This window comes from Symsagittifera roscoffensis, chromosome 1 (genome assembly GCF_963678635.1).
Source record: "Symsagittifera roscoffensis chromosome 1, txSymRosc1.1, whole genome shotgun sequence".
NCBI classification, from domain to species: Eukaryota; Metazoa; Xenacoelomorpha; order Acoela; family Convolutidae; genus Symsagittifera; species Symsagittifera roscoffensis.
In genome coordinates, this window is record NC_087062.1 from 77,979,750 (window position 1) to 77,990,248 (window position 10,499).

The following is a 10,499-nucleotide window of genomic DNA, read 5'->3' on the forward strand; positions in this document are numbered from 1 at the left end:
TATATAAGAATGACCGATTGCTATGCATGTAATCACATGATGATTCAAATGCAAAAAAAATGCAGAAAAACCAAAGAATTCAGAAATTTTTTCAATTTTTTTGTGAATTTCTTGTTCATGTTTTAGGTAGGAGTGGGAGTCGCAAATTGGCATAACTGAATGCTCTAAACTATGCTGAAAAACAAAAAAATGGTAACTTTCCTAATGGCATAACTTACAAAATTTAAAGATTTTTTCTCCTATTTAACGCTTTTTAAGCCAACTTTTCACCTTGTTACGAGGAGCGAAAGCAAGAATTCGGAAATAATTGCTTCCAAACAAATATTGAGTGGCACTGTTGCTGAAAGAAATTGATCACCATAAATTGATTAGTACCAGCAAGCTTATGCTTTTGGTGAGATTTCTGAAAACTTTTTTCAAGATGAAATTTCAATCAACAATTGAATTAACTTTACTAGTTTTCATACCCTGCTTACAAATTAGTTCTGGTGAAACATTTATAATGCAACTGTTGCATAGAATTTATGCCATTTGATAAAATTTTTCATTTTTATGCCATTTGGGAATTATGCCATTTGAGACATAATGAAAAAATTAAACACCATAAATTTTCTTCAAAATTTCCGTCCACCTCAAATTCAAAGCTTCTTTTACTTTCGGTATTTAACAAAAAAAAGTCTAAAAGATGCAAATTTGATAAGATGTAAGTGTTTGAATCAACAGCCGCACTCAGTAAAAAGAGAAAATAATCGACTGCATTACAATTATTATTGTATTTTTATCAAAATTGTAATTAAATATTAGTGCCAAATTTAGATGTTTAAACGATTTATAATCCATCATAATGATAACATTTTCCGTGACATTATAATCAATTATAATCAATTATAATTGATTAAATTTTTTTCGAAAATCTCTTACAATCTCTTATAACAAATAAAAATCTAATATAATTGATTATAATCCTTTTTTCTGTCAAAAATCTCTAAAAGTGAGATTTCATATCACTCTTTGGTTCACCTGAACACAAAGTTTCACCACGAAACAAAAGTGTTATAGAGATCCCTTCATGTTAATTGAAAGAATCCAGCGGTAGGTGAAATATAACTCTTCTGTATAAATCATTGAAAAAAAAACAGTGTGCTGATATTTTGGTGATCAAAAAACCTAAAATTTGCATAATGAAACAACTATAATCAAGAAGAAATGAAAAAAAAATTGTTGTAAATTTGAATTGATTTGCAAACTGTTAAAACAATTTTTCCATTTTTCACATAAACCAACGTCCTACGAAAAGCATAAAATATAAGCAATTCAGGTTGAAGGTCAAATGGACAAACAAAAGGGATTATAAACAATTATAATCCATTATAATGGATTTTTCTGCAAAACAAATATATTTGAAAATTGGATAAAAATAATCGATTATAATCGATTATGATGTATTATAATTTATTATTTTTGATTTTAAAAAGAGAGATTATTATCGACTATTAATTGATTAAAATCAACTTTTTCTCAATTTTTGTAGGACTGGTACTAAAAGCATATTATAATCAATTATAAACGCTTGAAACTACATGCGAGCAATCATAACAAAATAGTTTTTTTTCCGGGTTCTTATCTATTCAACGACTTTCGATTAATCGCATTCTTTGTCATTTTGCCTAAATTTATACCAAAACACAAACTATCAAACCTTTCCAACAGATGATGAAATGCTAATCAGAAAATACAAAAACAAGGACTGATTTTTAGTTTCAATTTTTTGAATGAAACAGACATCAAAGGACTGGACCTTTTATTATTGTTAAGTTTTCTATTCAAGTATCTCACTCTGAAAAACTTGGATCAAGCAGTAAATACTTTAAATTCGTTCTAGTATACATCTGGTAGACAGTATATACTTTCGAATGTGGAAGTCGATGATGTTTTTGTGGGCTTTACACACTTTTCGCTGCTTGATAGTCTAGTTTGCCTTCCTCTTAACATAAGAAATGGACTGAAAAAGAATTCAATATTCAAAGGGCGAAAATGCAAACTTAAGCCTGAAAAGTTTTTAACGAGTCTGACCTACCTTCATTGACTCTTAATTGTTCTCAACTTGTATAAGGAACGAAAAGAACAACTATAGAAAAGTTTAAAAAATTATTTTCATTGATAGTAAAATAAGGATTCTCAATGAATATTCAGAGCGGAAAACCGGATAATAGAGCTTTTATTACGCTTAATTTCTTAATGCAGCTTAAATTTTGTCTTACTTGTTCACTATTTTTGTGTTAGCGAATCTTTTTTTCAAATTAGAATATTAAATTGTGAACTGAACTGAACTGATACCTTGAATGGTTTTTGTTCATTTTTCAAAATCAATTGTTTTAATTTCGAAATAACTTTCAGACTGTTCCTGATTCTTTTACTTAACTTCCTCAAATGCACTAGTCGTTGTTTCTTTGTGGGATAATGCTTTTTGTAACGTTATTTGCATAAAACAACGAACTTTGTAAGTTTTAATCTAATTGGTAAATTCGATGCACGTGGGTCAACGAAATTTTCTAATTATAGTGGCTATTTATTTTTTTAAACTTAATCAGGTGCAACAGATAAAATTGGAATTGAAGTTAAATGAACTAGAAAAAAATACAGAAATGAAAGCTTGAATAGTTTTGAAGTGTTTCTAAAGAAAGAAAAAATTAACAAAACCAAAAGGCAAAACAATTAATTCTGTGCAAAGGCAATATGCAAAATAGTTTCAGATTTTAAATAACAAAAACCAATGAACCTAAATAAACGTCTTGTCTTTTTTCATCGACAGTGTATAGACATAACCAATGGAGAGTTGGAAAAGAGTCCATGAACGCAAGTGAAAAAAATGATTTCGTTTTTGAAAAAAAAAATAAATTTTTCAAATTTCCAAGAGAAAACAGATAGCCTAAAGGCTCTTTTAAATTTTAAAACAATTTATTAGAGACACTTTTTTGGTACATTTAACTTAGTTTGAGAAAACGGGAACGATAGGATTTTCACTCCGCTGGGAAATATGAAATTAAATTCCGATTTCGAAATTAGAATTTGATAGCGGTTTTTGTGATGTTTACACTTTTGCTGATCGCTAGTGGAGTTATCCTTTCTAATAACAATGAAAAACAACTGAATTTAAAAAAGATGAAACCGCAAATATGTAAATCTGGACCTGAACAAATTTTAAAAATTTCCTCAAAACAAACTAAAAATCAGGACCTGTAGAAGAGTCTGAACTACATTCATCATCTCTCAAACAGGACAGAGGATTTATAGAGCGACAAAGGCCTTCTGTACATTCATTTTCGATCGAGTATTTATTTTTTGGTCAACCGATGGTCTGAAAACAGGTAAGTATATACCCGTTCAAAGTTTCTGTACCTTGAAGAAAAAAACAGACTACTTAGCTTTTAATTACGTCAGAAACATGAAAAATTATGCTGTTGAATTATATTAAAGGCGAAAAACATGCTTATTATATGAAATTATTCAAAAAATGTAAAATTTTTCAGGTTACCGTCACAAGGATAAAATTAAATTCTATTGTCATAATTTCAATGCAACCAAGCGAGCATATAAAAATTCAATTCAATATCAAAAAATCCATGCTTGAAAATCTCTGATTTTTAGCTCAAACAGCTTTTTGTAACTCAACCCAATCGAATCTTGTGTACCTCAAAAAATTGATAAACAAAATTGATTTTTAAGATCACTGTTAAAAACTCCGTTCTCTTACTTGATAAAGATGTTTCAAATCATAAAAATGAGTAGCTGTTTTCTGTACAAGCAGCACAAATTATTCGATCAAAAAACCACTGCAAAAATTAATCGGAAAATAAGCAAATTCTTTTCAAAATGTATGTGAAAAATCATATGTTTGTTTTTTCATAATTTATTCAAAAAATTGGTTAAAGGATAATTTTTTTAAAAATAAATTTCATTTTGATTAGTCCAAATGTTTTTAAGCAGTTCGAAACATTATTAAAGCTTCAAAGCAACACCCACTTGAACTCTACGGGATATTTTTAAAATTGTTGCGGTAACTTATGTTGGCCAATAAACACTACTCAACGCTTAAACTTTTGCCCGTCGCTTAGTGACGTGGTCGGAGCGAAAAGCGTTTTCACTGGAACTAAACAAACATAACGAAAGCTATAAATTGACTGGGGGATGTGACATAATGATAGAATCAATTTAATCCGTTTTTTTCGAAGCCCAACTCAAAAAATTTGGACCTTAAATCAAAAAAAGAACAGATGGATCGCAAAACGACTACAGTGGAAATTATCTTTGAAATCGGATACTGGATCAGCCAGAGGTACTTTTTTTCAGTCTCCCCTCTAATATTGTTCAAAACTCAATTTAAGAAAATCAATTTATGTGGACTTTTGATGTTCTAAACAACAACAAAAAAACTAATGATCAGCATGAACATATTTTAACCTTTCCTACATGAAAGTGGCTGTTATAAAAATTTTGAACAAATTCTATTGTTATCTTACGAAAGGGGAGAGTAAAATGGAAAAAAGCCACAGGCTGCAATGATTATATTTGAGTCAGGTAGTTTGTAACATAATTTGATTTACACTAGTGGACAAAGTTAAGCGCAAACTTAAAAATTTTACTCTCTAAAATGCCTGTTTTTAATGTAAATTTTGGACAAAAAATCCTCCGAAATTCAGTTAAGTTTTTACATTGACCGACGGCAAATGACATAGCTACTATCTGTGAAAGTATTAATATTTGGTTTCAATGACCTAACAAGGTAATCCGGGTCTGAAAATGCCAGTTTTCCTCATCTGCACTAAGTTTTTTACTTCGCGTGAATAAGTAACAAACATCTGAGCTTAGTAAAATTCCACACTGATTGTTTCCATTTTCTGGCTCAGAATGTTTCACTTTGCATTATAACTAACTTTTTACTCCGCTTATTCAAGAAAGATTTCACGATGATGGAAAATTTAGTGCAATTGAGGAAATCTGGCATTTTTCAGACCGGGATTACATTGGTAAGTCAATGAAACCAAATATTGATATTTTCACAGATGTTAGCTCTGCTCACTTGCTCTCGGTCAATGTAAAAATTTTACAGAATTTTAAAAGAAACGTTGTTCAAAATGTACATTGAAAACAGGCATTTTACATAGTAAAATTTAGATTTTGCGCTTAATTTTGTACACTGGTGTTTATGTAAAAAAGTGTTTTTTTTTTGCCAGTGAATGTGAGATTGAAATTAATCAACAAAAGAGCGCCTGAACGAATGCGTACCAAAATCTATAGTCTCGTGACTCGCTTTCGAATTGATTCTGTCCTCATTGCCAAAACACTTGCAGTACTTTCCATTGAAGACTGCGTTGATATCGTCGTTTGTGTGGTTGCTGTTATTACTATTTACATTAGACCGAAGCATTTCGTTTTTTAAGCTATCGAGACATCGGTTTCCGAACTTCAAGTAATCGGTCGATTCGTGTTCTGGCTTTGGTTTTGGCGGCGTCTTTAGGAGACCCATAAAAATAAAACTGGCGACACCGGGAACTAAAATTGCAAATGACAACCAGATTTTGATCATTTTTGAAACAGCTAAGGAATAAACTAGCTTTTGATTTTTGCTTTTTTAATTTTCACTATGAAAGTCAAAGGTCGCAAAGCTCGATCAAGTAGTAGATAAGCAACATCTACATATTGAATTGAGAAACTGTGTGAATAAACCGAAACAGGAAGTGTCGAGATGTGATCAAATTTCGAGATGAAATTTAAGCTGTTGCTTAACTGGTATGATCAAGATTTCACGTTAACACGCAATTTTTTCTTTCTTATTTGTTTTGGTTGATTTCTCTGGGGAAAATATTGCACTAGTGTTTCACATATTGCACTAGAGTTTCAAATATTGAAGTAACGCAACCAAACATTTTGAAGAACAACTTTTAATTTCTTTAAAACTAGCCACTAAACGTGAGATCTGTACAGTCGGTATGTGAAAACAACAAAATTTACTGCAATTGAAAAATGTTCGATCACATGAAGTTTGCAAATTTTGTTTAAGACATAGAAAACTTGATAGAAAAAGTGGAAACTTTTACATCAGATTTTACCTACCAGTGAGTACGTGTTCCTTTCGATTTTGTTATATGTTAGTCTAAGAACTAATTAAATAGAGGTCACTGTAAAAAAAAGATTTTTTGATGCATTCAACTCAATTCTTAGTTATCTAGTTGCGTTATTTGTTTTCTCCAGTATATTGCACTATGGTTTCAAATAATGCAATAGTGTTTCAAATAGGGTACCAAAACCTGCTGAACACATGCGTTTTATTTTGAACAAAAAAATAAGGACAATAAATAAGCGACACAAACGGTTTTTATTTACTTGGAGTTGAAGGATATACAAAAATGAAAACATGTTGACAAGACTTAAAGAAGAGATTAAGAACGAATCCGACGACCAGTTGAACCCAAATTTGAAAGTTGCAAAATGAAAAAACAACCAAGCTTAAAAGAATTTTTTTGTGAAGCGGTACTCTTTAAGTTTTATTTTGCGTTTTAGATTCTCTTCTGCGCACATGTCTGGCGCAATCATAGTTTTCAAACGAGAAGCACATAACCCTATATAAAGGTTCACTGATTATCTGAATTTCGTAATAACATGCAATTTTACTTTCAAACACTCATGCGTAGTCACGATGCAGTCCTTCTCAAAAAACACTAAAACGATTCATAAAAGCTCAATGGAGAAACTCTTCCTGTCAGGCAATATCATGATTTCAAACAATTTGATTAAGTCCAAGAAAAAGAAAGCTGTGTCCACGTGAAAGTTCTAGACGCAAAAAAAACGAACTCGAATAAATCTAATCCGAAACTCCAAGAAAGTAGTGTCTTGCATAGACAAAAAAAGAACCAACATTTGGAAAATTGCTAAAGACGATTTTTTTGAAGATGGAATTGTGCAGCCCCGACTTGCTGGCCAACTGGTGGAAGCATAGAAGCTGTTAACAAAAATATTGGCCTTCTGTATAAAACAAGTAATAAAACACTTGTGAAAACAATACGCTGAGTAAGGCAAGATATCATGTATCGCTGTGAAAAAATCTCCTTTACACGCACGTAGTATTTGGCTCTGTAACATTAGGGCTAGCGTCTCGTTCTAATGTTACTGAAATAAAAAGAAATCCAAAAAATGTCTCTCGAATAGTTACAATTTTAAAACGACATGACTTAAGGCTGAAGGTTTTCACTATGCTACCTCATTTGACCTTCAAAATACAAGTATCTGATTGTGTGTGAAACATAAACAACTACATTGGAGCTACTGCTGAGATCCGCAAGTAGGTTAAAAAAATTGAAACAAAAATGCTTTCAAATATTGAATCATCATATTATAATTTTCGAAATGCTTCTTTTCCCGTTTTTGTCGACAGCTGGCATCTTTTAGAAATTTTTCTATATATCAGCAATTGATGAAATTTAAACAAAGAAACAAAACAACCAAAAACGAGCTTAAAAAGTTTATAAAAAACAGTAATGACCCTCAGAAAGCACGCCGAAGAAGCGATCTTTAGTCTGCTTCGACCCAGCCAAAAGTTCCAATTTTACACTACTGACGCCCAATACCTTGCAATTTCAAGCTTACTTTACAGTAAATAACAGATAGCAGTAAATGCGCTTAAAATAAGCGGATGTTATAGGTAATTCTGATAAAAGAAATGGCCTATTTGTTTGAAAAAAGGCTTCATTTTATGAAAAATTTCCAATTAAGTATAACGCTCAAAAATTAAAAATCTCAAATCACAGCTGCAACAATCAAAATATTCATTGCCATAAAAAACCCAATAAGAACGATACATGAGACAAAGAAAACAAATTAAACAAACAAAGAACAAAAAAGTTGGAAAAGTATCTCTGAGCTCAAGCAAACGGGATAATATTAGTGACTTTTCAAAACTGTTTGGAGCTCAAGCTAAAGGGCTCAGACTTGTTAACGGGTCGCCATAATTGAGGCCCGGCCCGATATAATTCAAGTCGAGCCCGTTGGCGGCCCGATAAACAGGTAATTTATTAAATATCGGCCCGTTGCTGCTTTTTTGGTAAAAAACAAATTTACACCTGATTTCGTGCTTCGTGTCACGTCGAATTTGTTTCTGCAGTGAACGTAGTAGTTATGTCGTTTAGCACACTGCAAGCTGTACAATGCGCACTGAAACATAACATTGGTTAGTCAATAAAAGTAAGGCCCGTTGGGGCCCGTTGACTAAAGTGAAAACCTCGGCCCGGCCCGTTGAGGCCCACGGGCGGCCCGGCCCGTTGACAAGTATGACAGGGCTTCCAAATTCAAGAAAATTTTTGATTGAAATTTTAAACTGATTTTCATAAAACTAGCCCATTTAGAGAAAACTTGGTAAAACGTATTTTTGTTTCACTGAGAATTCATAAAATTGAATTTTATTTTCGGAATTAGATTCATTCACGTTTTTTGCTCCAAATGCTTTTTTGGTAGTGGAGATTGTACTTTGCCTTCCTGTTAGCAGATGAACTTTAATTAATCTTTTAGAGAAATTCAAGTTGAATTGAATTTCGAAAGAAATCAACGCTAGCTGTTAATGCTTTTCGAAGAAAAAATGATTAAAATAATTTAGGAGCTCAAAAATAATTAGTTAAAGTAGCCGCTCAAACTAGCAATTTAACTTTTACTCAAAAAACAGCGAAAAGTCCAATTGATAGAACTATCAGCTCATTCTACGAGCCTTCACAACTATTATGACAATTCTTTTTTTTATAAGGTAAATTTTTAGTTAAAGCCGACGTAATACTTATTGTAAATGCTTTTGACGCATTTATTTGCGCAAAAAAGACCAGAGCACAAAAAACAGCAGAAAGTAGCTCTAAATAGTCAAAAAGTTAGTAAATTCCTTAGACCCAGCCAAAGATTCCAATACTAAACTACTGACGCCTAAAAGCTTGCATTTTCACGCTTTCTTTACTGTTCATAGCAAGTAATAGTGAATGCGCTTTCATTAGAGCCTATTTCAATGAACAATTTGTGGCTTTGAATATTCCGACTGTTCTTTAAGGTCTTTGAAAGTGTTTTTTTTTAAACAATTAAAAACAACTTTTTTTTCTAAATCTTCACAGGCTGATTCAAATTAAAATTAAAACGATAAATTCAGCGTCCAGTAACGTATCAATGAGAACCAACAGTTCGATCCAATTCAATTTTGAACTGTTAGGCCAGGATAAATCACCACTCACGCATTAATTGTACGCAATACATCGCGTTTTAATTATCCCAAATTGACAATTTTCAAAATATGAGCTTAGGGTATCAAATATATTCAACAGACAGCTTGAAAAGAATCAATGAACGTAGGTAAAAAGAAAAACAATACTGACTTAATTTCTAAAAAAAACAACTTTCGAAGCAAAAAAATAGATGTCATTCATTCTTTGGATTTCTAAAACTTTTTAATGTTGACAATTTTTTCACTGCAGTTAACCCAATTTGAAAAACTAGATCGATCGGTAAATTTTTATTACGCTGGGAAATCTAAAAATTAAATTTCAATTTCTTCGAAAGTAGAAATCAACCACGATTTTCATTACTTTACACTTATGCTGTCCGTCAGTGGGTTTGCCTTGCTTTCAACTAAGGATTTGTGCGAACCTAAAAATAAATCAGAAGTCAATCCGCGAAAAAAAAAATTGAGGGTGAATAACATAAAACTTTTTCTCGATAAAAAAAACGAAACAAAAAAATCAAAAAAAAACTATCAAGACTATTAAAGTCTGAACTACGTTCATGGACTCTTAAAAAAATATAGCCTCAAAGCTTTTTAAAATTCTGCAAAAATTTACCAACCTAACCCAATTTGAAAAAACTGTATCAAGAGGTAAATTTAAAATAGACTTTCGAAATTAAAATTCGATCACGTTTTTCGTAGCATTTACACTTTTACTGTTTGATAGTGCAGTTTACTTCCTTTTTATTGAAGAAAATTAACTGAACTTGAAAACTTAAAAAAAATCTCAAGTTAAACCGCAAAAAAGTAAATTTGAGTCTGAACAAACCATTAGACTTTACCTGAAAAAAATCATCACGACTTATAAGATACTGAATTACGTGCATCGCCTCCGAAAGTAAATTTGAGTCTGAACAAACCATTAGACTTTACTTGAAAAAAAATCATCGCGACTTATAAGCTACTGAATTACGTGCATCGCCTCCGAAATTGATGAAGAAAAAAACTTCCGTAGAAAAGGGCGCATCAAAAAGTCGAAATTTGAGGAGACGAGGCTCGTGGGTAACGTGTTTTTGGCTTCCATTTCTTTCAAATTTGCGAATTTACCACAACTTCGATTTTTTCTTGAAGCGCGAATGAGTTTGTAGAATTTATGGCAGTTTAGAAATTATATACAACTTAATTATTTAAATTTTTTGAAAAAGTTTCCCACAGAGGCGAAGCTGCGCTTCGCAAACAATAGCGAGACCAC